The sequence below is a fragment of the Myotis daubentonii genome, chromosome 15, assembly GCF_963259705.1.
Source record: "Myotis daubentonii chromosome 15, mMyoDau2.1, whole genome shotgun sequence".
Taxonomy (NCBI): Eukaryota; Metazoa; Chordata; class Mammalia; order Chiroptera; family Vespertilionidae; genus Myotis; species Myotis daubentonii.
Window position 1 is genome coordinate 52,561,632 of NC_081854.1, and position 13,099 is coordinate 52,574,730.

Below are 13,099 nucleotides of genomic sequence, written 5' to 3' on the forward strand. Positions count from 1 at the left end.
GGCCTCTCGCAGCCAAGCCGGGAAGGGCTGTGCTAAGGGGGACGGGGCTGTGGAGAGGCCGGAGGACCCCGGGCTGGCCAGACGGGCAGGCACCACCCAGGCCTGGCCCCTGCCCCTTCCACCCAGTTCACCAGCGGAGGCCGCCTTCCTCCTCCTGGTCACAAGTTAAACAACCCCAGCCAACCTGCTCCCAAACCGGTTCACCCTGAGTCCCAGCAGGAGGCAGGCTCTGGGCACCCGAGGCGAGAGCAGGCACAGGCTCTGCCTCCGCATGCATGTCAGGGTGCACAGCTCGCCCTGGCCCTCAACCGTCTGCAGCCCCCCCCCCACCCCCCACCCCGGTCTGGGCACTGGCAGCGCACCCCCCACCCTGCCAGCTTCCCTGGGCCAGAATGACACCAGGTGAGCACACCCAGCTCCCACTCAGGGGATAGGAGAGCCAGGGCCCCCAGATCAGCCCAGAACCCTGAGCAGGTTTAGGGCCAGGCCTCAGACGCACCTTCAGGTCATGGAGCTGAAGGTCAGGGTCAAAAGGGCCAGCAGCTTCTTACCTTTGTGTCTAAGCAGAAGCCGCCTCCTCCCCTTCCAGCTCCTCCCAGGTTCACTGTTCCTGTGTGAGCTTGTCCGGGCAGGTGGCTACCGGGAGGCCCCGCCTGTCCATCTTGCACCATTTCCGGCTGCCCCGCTGCCAGGGCTGCCGCCTCCCGGGCTCACTCCTGGGTTTCCAGGCAGGACTCACCTGGCCCCTTGGGTGCGGTGCACCCCACCATCCCCTCAGCCCTCCGTGGGCTGTTCTTTTTTAATCTACATTTATTGGTTTCAGGAAGGAAGGGAGAGGGAGAGAGAGAGAGAAACATCAATGATGAGAGAGAATCATGATCAGCTGCCTCCTGCACGCCCCACACTGGGGATCGAGCCCACAACCTGGGCATGTGCCCTGACCAGGAATTAAACCGTGACCTCCTGGTTCAGAGGTCGATGCTCAACCACTGAGCCACGCCGGCTGGACCCTCCATGGGCTTTTGGCGTTGGCACCTCTACTCATGGACACATGGGCTGTGGGCCTATCAGTGGCCCCAGGATGAGTGGCAGGTCGGGAGGTGTCACTGAATGTTTCTGAGCCTCAGAAGCACCCTCAGGGCAGTTGGGGGGTGCCGCTCCCCATATGTAAATACCAGCTCTGCAAGTTCCCTCCTGCCTGCGCCCTGAGCTCCGGCCCCACCTGGAGTCTGGGCCCAGACTCACCTGCCTGCAATAAAAACAAGGCCACAGCCCACAGAGTGCTGCAGGCAGGAGGCACAGGGTTCAGAGGAGAGGGGCGTGGGGGTGGGACACAGCGTCTGTTCTCAGAACATCCAGGTCCCGCAGGGCACACAGCAGGCACAGGCACAGGGTGGGGGCAGGGACAGGACAGCTGCTCCAGGTCCCCAGAGGGTCCCGAGGGGAGTGGTCCAGGCAGGGCCTTCCCTCCACCCCCCAGAGGTGCCCACGGAGATGCTTGCCAGCCTCCGCCTGGACCACTGGCCCCAGCCCTGCCTGGCCAGCCCCGGCACCTCCGTTCACATCCCCCCTCACCCCTCTTCCTCCTGGCAAACTTTCAGCTGCTGATGCTACCTCTGCTCTGCCTGTGGGCATGCATGCCTGCTCTGCTCAGCAAGAGGCTGCGTCCCCCACCCCCACAGGCTGGCACGGGTGAGGGGGCACCAGGACAGACAGTGTCTGAGAGCAAAAGGGACCGACAGGAAGGCTGCCTGCCTCCTGATGCCCCGGAGTTTCCCCCGGGCCCCCGAGATGCACCCACCCTGATAAGGACACCAGGGGAGTCCCAGTGCCCCAGTGACCCCACTCCTGACACCCACACTCCACCCCCTGCCCACTCCATCTGCCCTCAGCCCCTGGCATGTGATGCAATCACCAGGCCCTGCCACGTGAGCAGCGGGGGCTGTGGCTGGAGCCCTGGGCTCAGGCCCTCACTTGCTGGGCGCACTTGAGTAGGTTGCTTAACCTCTCTGTGCCACAGGACATCTATTAAATTAAGAAACCCATTGCCCTGGCTGGTTTGGCTCAGTGGATAAAGCGTGGGCCGCAGACTGAAGGGTCCCAGGTTTGATTCCGGTCAAGGGCACGTACCTCGGTTGCATGCTCGCTCCCCAGCCCCAGTCGGGGCGCAAAGGGGAGACTGCCAATCCGTGTGTCTCTCTCACATCGAAGTTTCCCTCTTTGTCTCTCTCTTTCTTTCCACTCTCTCTAAACATCAGTGGGAAAATATCATCAGGTGAGGATTAACAACAAGAACGAAAAAGTGGGGGAATGTTAGGTAACACATCTGAGGTCATACCCAGGCAGTCTGATCCAGGCCTCCCTTCGCTCACTGCCCCTCCTCAGTGCAGACCCCTTCCTCCTCTGGGCATGAGAAAAGTCGGGGGGGGCATGAAGGGCCCCCATCTCTGACATCGCATCCTCCAGGAGGACCTCAGGCTCAGTCTCCAAGCTCCCTGTGAGAGCCAGTGCTGCTCACGACTTCAGGGAGTGAGCTCCCTGTTTCTAGGAGAAAGCAAGGAAGTGCTCAGGCAGAGTGTGGCAGGGAAGCCACCTGCCACATTCATGGGGAGGACTAAATGGGCTCTACAGTTATTTTCCCTTCATATGGGCCAGTTTGTACTAACTCCTGTGTCGGTTCCCAGAACCAACTGCTGGCTGCCAGGACCTTGTGTTTGAAAACACAAACTGCCCACAGGGCAGGCAGCAGAGCTGTGGCTGGGCGTGGGGATCCCAGCTCCACGGGCCAGGCAGTGACCTCGCTTTGCCTGGGTTTGCTTATCTGCATGTGGGGGTGATAGCGTATCGCTCCCTGACGCAGTGAGGTTCCGGGAGGAAATGCTGACGGGCTCCCAGTGGTGGCCGCGCACGGCAAGGACTCAGGAAGTGTTTGCCGCGTCCAAATGCAGAGGGCATTCCAATCACTGAGCTTTGGTGTGTTTTTGTTGTTGTTGTTAATCCTCACCCCATGATATTTTTTCCATTGATTTTCAGAGAGAATGGACGGAGAGACAGAGAGAGAGAAACATTGATGTGAGAGAGACACACCAATTGGTTGCCTTCTGCCTGGTCCCTGCCCTGGGCCAGGGATGGAGCCAGCAACCAAGGTACGTGACCTTGACCAGAATCGAACCTGTGATCCCTTATTCAGTCCACGGGCCAGCCGATGCTCTAACCATGAGCAAAACCAGCCAGGGCCAATCACTGAGCTTTGGAACTCCTCTGGTCTTTGGTGGTCCTCTCTGTTGAATGGACTTGGCCTCCGCTCCTTCCATTAGAACAACAGGAAAACTTGCCTTCATTTGGGCCACGTCTGGAAGAAGGCGATCTCCATGGCCAGATGTGGGTGTACAAGCCCACAGCTCCAGAGCCAGCCCTGTGATCGGCCCCATCAGCTGTATGACCTTGAGGAGGTGCCCCAGCCTCCCTGTCTGTAACCTGTCGCTACCTCACTGCGGGGGTTGTGCGGCCCACCCCTGGCTTCGTCTCACCAGCAGGGAAGCGATGCTATTAGAAAGCAAAGCCAGCTGGTAGGTGGCGGGTGTCTCTTTCCATTTTACGATTATTTCCACTGTGGCTGTCCTACTGCTATGTGCAATAGCCCAATCAAAACAGAACAAAACCCATAGGTCTCTGTGTACGTGATGGATATAAATAGAGCCTGCAACCCAGTGGGGGCCCGCGGCGGGGGGCTGCTCCCGGATGCTGTGGCCAGCCCCGAGGTAGGCCACTCGGGGGGCTGCATCTTCAGAAAACAGCTGACGGGAGAGAGCGGGATGCCGCTGAGGTTATGGCCACTCATAGCAGAACCAAAACCGGAGCCAAGCTCCAGCGGAGGAAATGGGCGGCGGGCAGGCAGGGCTCCTGACTCAGAGAGGCTGTCTGTGCTTCCGCGCCAGCCCAGCACACGGCAGACTCACTTCCCTCAGTGCACACCCCGCCCCGCCGCAGCCCCGAGGGAGGCCAGTCACACGGAAGGGAAGGGGCGGCCGCGCCCTCCCAGCCTGCCCTCCCCCTGGTCTCTGGGCTCCTGTCCCTGCAGTGAGCATGTCTGGTGCAGAGTGGGTCCCGGAGGCACCGAGGGAGCAAAATTTAAGGAGGCGCTCGCTGTCCGTACCACGGACCCTGCATGTCTTTGTCTTTAAATTAAATATGTTTGTATTGACTTCAGAGAGGAAGGGAGAAGGAGAGAGAGAGACACATCAATTGCTGGGAGCCGGTCCATCCTTGCTGTTTCAAGGGACCTGGCATATATGGCATACTGTTCTCAATATGTTTGCTCACCTTCTTGGCACTATGTGTTTTAACCAAGGTCACCTCTCTGAGAAAGGTTGTTTCCCCAGGTAGGGATTTTCCCCTGAAGTTAGGGAGGGAATAAAACCCCTTAACTAAGTGCCAGGGTAATTAATCACTTTAACTATGAACAATCATGCTTAAGCTACATAATCTTTACTCCCTGGAATGGAGATAAGAAACGCCCTAACCTTTGGAATAGAGATTGATAGGATTGGAATCAACTGGTATAAGTACAGATGTAACAAGACAACAGGACACAGAACCTAGACACAGAACCTAGACACAGAACCTACACAGAACCTAGAGAAGAACCTAGACACAGAACCTAGAGACAGAAGAACTTCGCTGGAGAGAACATGGCAAAAGATCCTGGACAGAAACTGGCCACAGAACCTAGAGACAGAACCTAGCAAGAGAACCTGGCTGAAGAACCTAGAGACAGAACCTGGCTACAGAACCTGGATAGAACATGGCAAGAGAACCTGACTAGAACCTGGTGACTGAACCTGGCTGGAGAACCTGGACAGAACCTGGCTGGAGAACCTAGCGAGGGAACATGGCTACAGAACCTGGCTGGAGAACCTGGAGAACCTGGCTGGAGAACCTAGCAAGAAAACATGGACACAGAACCTGGCTGGAGATCCTAACCAGAACTTGGCTGGAGATCCTGACCAGAACTTGGCTAGAGATCCTGGCTAGGCTGCTGATCAACTTGAACGCTGTCTCTGTGTCATTCCTTCTTCGCTGACTCCATCCACACCTTTGGGGACCCCTGGACCTGCTGGGGTTGGACCCTGGCTATCAATGATGAGAGAGCATCATGGACTGCCTGCCTCCTGCATGCCCCACACTGGGGATGGACCCGCCACCTGGGCATGTGCCCTGAGCAGGAACCAAACGGTGACCTCCTGGTTCATAGGTCGACGCTCAACCACTGAGCCACGCCGGCCCAAGGACCCTGCATTTCACTGGGAGCACAGACCCCTGCCCACCGCCCCCCTGTCTATGTCGTGCCAGGTGCTGCTAGGAAGGCCGTCCCCACAACCCACAGGCCAGGTCCACAGCTCTGCCACCCGCTTCACGTGCCATTCCCTCTGCCTCTGTCCCCACGGCCCTGCATTTCCTCATTGCCCGCACTCAGCCATGCTCGCCACGCTCAGCAGGCCTTCAGGCCCGACTCCCAAGTACTCAGCCCCGGGTTGCTATGCAACCACCAGCAAGTCACTGTCCGCTCTGAGCTCCTTCTGTCCAGATCCATGGCCTCCCCCGCCCCCCCCCCCCCCGAAGTTTCTGATTTAACTGGTTTGAGGCGTTGCCCAGCTTTGGGAAATTATTTTCAAGCTTCTCCCACCAGGTGACTCCAGGGTCAGGAAACGCAGAAGGCGGGGCTTTCCCCCCCAGGGTCTTGGGTACCAGGCACCCGACTCGCCATCAGCCTCTGTTGGTGGCTCAGCCCTTCCCCTGGAGGTGAGGGTACTTGGGGGCAGAGATCTGGAAGGCAGAGGCCCAGAAGGCCAAAGTCTGGGCCCGTCAGAGGTAGAGAACAAAACCCTTGGCTGGCCAAACACCAGGAGGCTGCACCCGCAGCTCCGCAAACAGCCTCCTGCGGGCTCTCGGCCAGGGCCACCCCGCCTGGCCACGCTGAGCCGCTGCCTGAGTGAGGGAGGTGGGCCACAGGGCGTCACAGAAATAGCCGGTCCCTGGAGGCACGCAGACCAAGGGTCCAGTGCCCCTTCCATCCGACTCGCGGGGACCTGGGGCGAGTCTCTCCAACCTGAGCCTTGGGGGGCGCCTGGTCCTAGCAACACAACGGTCCAGCGCCCAGCCCAGGGACCAGCCTAGAGTCAGAGCAGCAAATAGCGCAACAGGAAAAAGAAACACAAAAGCTAGTCTGTTTTTTTCCCAGAGCTTACAGAAGTCAGTAGAGCATGTCCAAGGTTAATAAATCAGGAAGCGGTAGAAGCTGCTTATTTATTGCTCTGAACATAACCACCACGTGAACTAAAACTGTTCGAGTGGGGCCTCTGAGGAGGGGGTTTGCAGGAACCTGGGCCTTTTGATAAGTCCTTTTTACCACTGCAGGTTGATTAATATCTCTTCACTAAAAGTATGTATTAAAAAGTGACTTTTTGGCCTCTCCAGTGTTGTTTTGAGAGGCCCTCACTGTTACCAGAAGTGTTTTTGGCCTGTGAACCCAAAATAAGGTCAAGTGTTCCAGCTGTGGAGCCAGGCTGCTCTGCAACTGACCAGCTGTGCCACCTGAGGCAAGTTACTTAACCACTCTGGGCCTCATTTTCTTCATCAATAGAATAGGCATAACAATAACTCCATGGTGCTGGCATGTGTGATTGTGAGACATTATTATATACTAGTGGCCTGGTGCACAAAATTCGTGCACATTAATGGGGAATTAATTAGAGGAAATATTTTAATATTGCTATTTGCCCTTTCTCTATAATAGAAGTGTCAGAGATGAAAGAAGATTAGTGAAATGTATATGAAAATAATATATAAATTTATCAACACTAATAAAAGAGAAAAATGGTAATTGGCGTACGAGCTACCCTTTTCATTGGCTAATCATGGCTATATGCAAATTAACTGCCAACTAAGATTGGCAGTTAACTGACAACAAGATGGCGGTTAATTTGCATATGTAGGCACAATGCAGGGAGGCGAAAGGGAAAGCAGGAAGAAGCCCCCTGGCACTGACAGTGATCGGAAACCCAGGGGGGAGCTAAGAGCTGGGGGGCAGGGCAAAGGCGGCCCTGGGGCCGCCTTTGCCCTGCCCCCCAGCCATGATCGGAGAATCAGGTGCCTTTTCCGCCCTGGCCAGTGATAGCAGGAAGTAGGGGTGGAGCCAGCGATGGGAGCTGGGCACGGTCGAAGCTGGCAGTCCCAGGAGCTAGGGGTCCCTTGCCTGGGCCTAAAGCGGAGCCCACGATCGTGGGGCCGCTGCAGCTGCGGGTCCCCGCTGCCTGGGCCGGACGCCTCATCCAGAGGCATCAGGCCTGGGCAAGGGGCCGATCCTGTGATTGGAGGGTGATGGGGGTCAACGCCTGAGAGCTCCCAGTATGTGAGAGGGGGCAGACTGGGCTGAGGGACACTCCCCCCCCCCCACACACACACCCAGTGCACGAATTTCGTGCACCGGGCCCCTAGTTAATAAATAAACAATAACAGCATCACGTTCCCCGGCCTCGCCCACCCACGCCTGCTGCGCATGCAGCCTCCTGCTGATCGGTCATTATGGTGTGAGGGCATCACAACCATTTGCATATTAGCCTTTTATTCTATAGGATATCTGTAACTCATACATGCAATTGTTTTTATAAAAATAGGGTTATCCAGCTATACATAGTTTGTGCTACTTGCCTTCTTTCTTCTTGCCAAGACATTATGGCTACTGTTCCAGATCAGTACATAGAGTTCTGTTTCATTCTAATTGATGCAAGAATTCCACTGCACAGAATATAAAATGTATTTATACATAACCTCCTATTGAAGGAAATGCAGGCAGTTTCCCTTTCTCACTCTCTCTTTCTCTATCCAAAATCATTTTGTTGTTGTTGTTGTTAATCCTCATCCGAGGGTATTTTTCCATTGATTTTTAAAGAGATTGGAAGAGAGAGGGAAAGACAGAGAGAAACACCGGTGTGAGAGAAACACATTGATTGGTTACCTCCTGCAGGACCTGGGCTGGGGAGGAGCCTGCAACCAAGGTACATGCCCTTGACCAGAATCGAACCTGGGACCCTTTGGTCCACAGGCCAATGCTCTATCCACTGAGCCAAACCAGCTACAGCTAAAATCAATTAAAAAAAAAACTTTTGTACATACTGCTAAATTATCCCTCTTAAAAAGTGGTGAAATACCCATTGAGATCCTCACCAATCCTGTATCAAAGTGCCCATTTTCTCATAGTCATACTGTTACCGGAACCCAAGTCCTGCTGCCTGCTGCCACAAAAACCAAACTCAATAGACCAGTGGTCGGCAAACTCACTAGTCAACAGAGCTGAATATCAACAGTACAGCGATTGAAATTTCTTTGGAGAGCAACATTTTTTAAACTTACACTATATAGGTAGGTACATTCAACTTTAAATTCAACTTTAAATTCACGGTTTTCGTCTTCCTGAAATACCTATAGCTTTAGGTAAATTCCTCAAGTTCTCGAGGTCCCCAAAATGTCTTGAGGTTCTTCCCTTGCCATCTCCCGGGAAAGAACCTTCATCCCTTACGTTCATAGAAAGACTGCCATGAACCAAATGACTAAGGAAGGTACCAGGCCATTTTTCCAAGAGGTTTTTATGGGCTTCAAAGTCAATCTTCTTTCCTTAAAGCTTTCGCTGACATCAGAGTCTAGGCATGTCTTTCTCAGACATGACATTCCAGTCAAAGCTTTGGCTAATAAAACAACACTTAGAAACTGGATTTGTGTGTCCTGTTATGAAACAATCAGTTTCCTATTTGGATTCATGCAAATAAACATATTGCCATCAAAGTAATAATACTTACTCATTAAGAGTTTCCAAATTCTGGAAGGATCAAGCAGGGAGAAAAATATAAATGCTTTAATACTGCTTATCAAGGTATAATTTACCAAGCTGCTCTAAGAAAACAAGTTTTTTTAAAATTCAGCATTATTTTGAACATCATAAGAATAATAATCATCCTCAGTTCATTCAGTCCCATAATCCATTCTTATTCATTCTGATTATTTGCCAGTATTTCTTCGAATCCAGTTACTCCTTAGAGTTTATACATTTTTATCTATTTTTAAAGGAATTATCTGAAAATTTGTTCTCAGGAATTCATATTTCAGAATAAGTCAGAAGATATAACGTTTTTGCAAATGCATCAGAGCAAGGCAATGACTGTCTCTAAATGACAAAAAAATACTTAAAATGGCGTGGTTATGGATTTGATTTTAATGCAGTTGACAAAGGAATTTGCTTATTTTGTAATAACATTTTAAGATAACATTCAGAATTACAAATAAAAGTATATCAGACTAAAATAATCAATTAATTTGTTCCCTACTGTCAATTGTGCCTGGTGTCCCTTTGGGGAAATTACCATTGATTTCAAAACATCAAAGGGAGTTTCCTGGCCTTTTCATTTGTCATGAAAATTACCCTCCACTTGGCTCTCTATGTGCCTTTCTTTTTCTTTCTTCTTTTCCCCCCATTTCCATTTCCCTTCCTGAGTATTCTTCCCTCTACATGATTCCTCTTTCACTTGCACAGACCCTCTCTGCAACTTACTCGAACCTGCTGCAACTTTCCTAGTCCCTTTCCGTTTATTTATTTATTTTTTTAATCCTCACCCAATGATATTTTTTCCATTGATCTTCAGAGAGAGAGTGGACGGGAGCAAAAAAAGTGAGAGAGAGAGAGCGAGAGAGAGAGAGAGAGGATGAGAGAGGGAGAGAGAGAGAGAGAGAGAGAGAGAGAGAGAGAGAGAGAGAGAGAGAAACATCGGTGTAAGAGAGACACATTAACTGGTTGCCTCCCGCATGCACCCTGACCAACCCGGGCGGGGATTGAACCTGCAGCTGAGACGCCTGCCCTTGACCAGGAATCGGTGGGCCAATGCTCTCACCACTGAGCAGAGCCGGCCAGGGCCAGTTTATTTCTTCTTAACTCTTTCAGAAATAATCAATTTCAGGGCAACCTACTTTCAATGACCAAAACCATATCGTTTCCTTTTGACTGAAGTAGAATTCTCAGTTCTGAGAAACCTTAATTTTTAGTGACAACCAAAAAATGCAAGCAATTAGCATTCTTCAGATCGGCAAATTTATGAACGCATTTCATAGCTTTCAGGAACGGGCTTGTTTTCCGCTGGAAAATAACGCTTACATTTTTAAGAGGCATAACAGAGATAACATGACCTTGACAACTCTTGGGAGGCTGGAGGAAAGCTGGGGGCCGATAGGCGGGTGGAGATAGCAGGCCCCTCCTCCGCCCACCTCCCACACCCCCCAACCTCCAGAGGCTTGAACTTGCAAGTATTGAGGTGGAGCACTGGCCCCCCTCTCCCCCAGCTGCTTCCCCGCCTGCACAGGGTTTGGGGGTGGTCTGAATTTCCCCATTTGTTCCCAGGGGTCTCTAGGAAGAGGATTCAGAGTGTTTAAAAGATTTATTTCATCACATTTTTCTTTAACTCTCTGGGAGGGGGGTGAGACCTTCCCCCTTCATCAATTCAGATCTTTCCGAGTAGAATTTTTATGATGTAGCAACATGAAAGCTTGCACGTAGGAGATCTTATCCTAGTTACCAGGCCTTTGACAAAACAACTGCAATTGCAAAATAGTAGAAGCAATGATAGAAACAGGAAGGCGCATGCGATTAGAGAGCAGGGTGATTCCTATGCACATTTCTCTAAGCAACAATATTCCAAATTAAAAACACAGCCGTTAAGACAACCCACAGTGACAGGCAACAAGAAAAGCAAACCATCCCCCCCCCCAAATCCAAAAACCTAAACCAAAAGAGCGCTCCAACCAGATCCCTGCTCTGCCCCCGCAGTGTGGCTCCCTGGGGTGTATGGGCAGCAAAGCACAGGTCCCAGATCTCAGAAGTGACCATGAGTCTGAGTGGCTCCTGATGTGAGTAAGTATTGGTGTCTTTGGCTTTATTTTGTTTTCAAATCAGCTTTTTAAAGCTACAATGGAGCTTCCACATTTTAAGAAAACGGGTCGGTGACTTGACACACACGTGCATTTATGTAACAAACACCCATCAAGTTATGCAACATTTTTATCTTTCCAGAACGTTCCTTCGTGCCCCTTTGCTGTCAACCTCCCCTCCACGCCCACCCCCAGGCAACCATCATTCTTTTTTGAACCGTGTGCATGTGGTACACTGATAACACTGTCAGAGGAGTCGAGCCCGTTGGCTGGAGGGAAGGCCAACTTCCCCTCCAGACAAGGACTTCTCTCTTGGGGTGACAAACACCTCCCTGGACTTGTTTGGTTCAAAGAGAGTGGGTAACCCAGGCCAGGTCTCCCCAACGTCAGGCAGGCAAGTTCCTTCTCGCGGTTTTTTCCAAGTCTACAAACCAAGTCTGCCAAATATTTACTTAATATGTTCTTTTAGATCTCTGGATCTTTTTTAATTGAATGCAAAAAGGATTGCTTTTCAAAGAACGCATAATGCCCCAGTGTTCAAATAGCCAGGGTCACATCCCACCATTAAGGAAAGGCTATTAATGAGACGAAAATGAGAAATGAATCTCCCTGCCTGGCTGGTGTGGCTCAGTGGTTGAGTCGGCCTATGACTCAGGAGGTCTCAGTCTGATTCCCCGTCAGGGCTCGATCCCCGGTGTGGGGCATGTAGGGAGCAGCCGATCAATGATTCTCTCTTATCATTGATGTTTCCATCTCTCCCTCTCCCTTCTTCTCTGAAATCAATAAAAACATACAAAACAGGTATTTTAAAAAATGAATCTCCCTGTATTGCCTAAGATCACATTGTTATTGCCTCACAGGGAGAACCACAGATACGAAAGAGGTAGGTGAGCAGCTGAGGGAGGATGCAGAACTTAGAGATGGAGGCCAAGGGAGGAAGGCCTGCCTGCCTGAGCCACAGCCAGAGGGTTACAGCAGCTGTCACACACCCCTTCCCGTGCGAAGATGCTTCCCCAAGCCAGCTGGTGGGTAACACCTTTTCAAGAGCCATGCATTTGGGCCTCCGCAGTTCTCCAGCTTGTGGGTTCTGCGAGCAGCTTCAACTCATTTCATGACACGTCCCCCGGCCCTTTTGGGGTAACCATGGCAACCATGATCCCCAAAGTCATAACCTCCCGATATAGACTTGGGCACTTGGCCATAACACCCCCCCCCCCATCTCCAAAGGTCAGATGGAGCTGGAGGCAGACAGAGGGATGACTGGCCCTTCCCTCTTAGTTCACCAGTGGGGAAACTGAGGCCCAGAGAGGAAACAGACCAGGCCACGGTCACACAGCCAGTCAGTGGGGGCAGAGCTGGGATTCCCACCCGGCCAGCCTGGCTTCAGAGGCCATGCTCTCAACCAGCCCACCGCACTGGCCCCGTCTCATAAGCCAGCCACGGGGGCGGAGAAAGGAGGCTCTTAGGGCAACTGATGGCTATTAGGACAGACGGACATAGGAGAGGTCCCTGCCAGATGTGCCAGTGGTTGGGGAATTGCCCACTTATCTGCCTCCCCAAGGAATGAAGTCGTCTGACCTTCCCTGAGTTCTGTCCGCCGTATCTAACTCATTTCTGCTCACCCCATCCCAGGGAGCACCGATTCCTAGCAATGGTGAGAAGATATAGGTTGGGCATGTATAGAAACGAGCATTATAAGAAGAATATTTTCTTTCATGCGACTCAACGTGATGTGGCCATTTGACGAATGTGTCCCCTTAGACCCGCAAACTCAGTGCATCTAAAACGGATCTTGAGATTCCCGTGGCCGGATGGCAGACTTGCTTCCCCCCTGGAACACGGTTTAAAATGCTGAGGAAAATATCTTAAAGAGGAAGGAAGGAAGGAAGGAAGGAAGGAAGGAAGGAAGGAAGGAAGGAAGGAAGGAAGGAAGGAAGGAAGGGAGACCATGGGAAAACAGCAGGCGAATTCAAGGGGGAAATATAAACCCAGAGATGTAAGCGGAATGACAGAGCCACCAAAGCCCCTTCTGGTATTCAGGGCATTTGTAGATGCCAGGGGCTTGGGCTCAGGTTTGGGGGCTTTCAGGGTGAGCAGGATGGAAGTGAAGGCCAAGGGCCAGTCAAGG

The 13,099-nt window shown here is 52.1% G+C and overlaps 1 protein-coding gene across 1 annotated transcript in view; it reads right to left on the reverse strand.

The window, feature by feature from the left end:
- ADGRG1 (adhesion G protein-coupled receptor G1) overlaps window positions 1–693 on the reverse strand; it is a 35,936-nt gene extending 35,243 nt beyond the window's left edge. Inside the window, exon 1 of the mRNA XM_059667945.1 lies at window positions 552–693. The gene's annotated coding sequence lies outside the window, so the exon portion shown is untranslated. The remainder of the gene's footprint in view (window positions 1–551) is intronic.
- Between the last annotated feature and the right edge of the window lie 12,406 nt (window positions 694–13,099).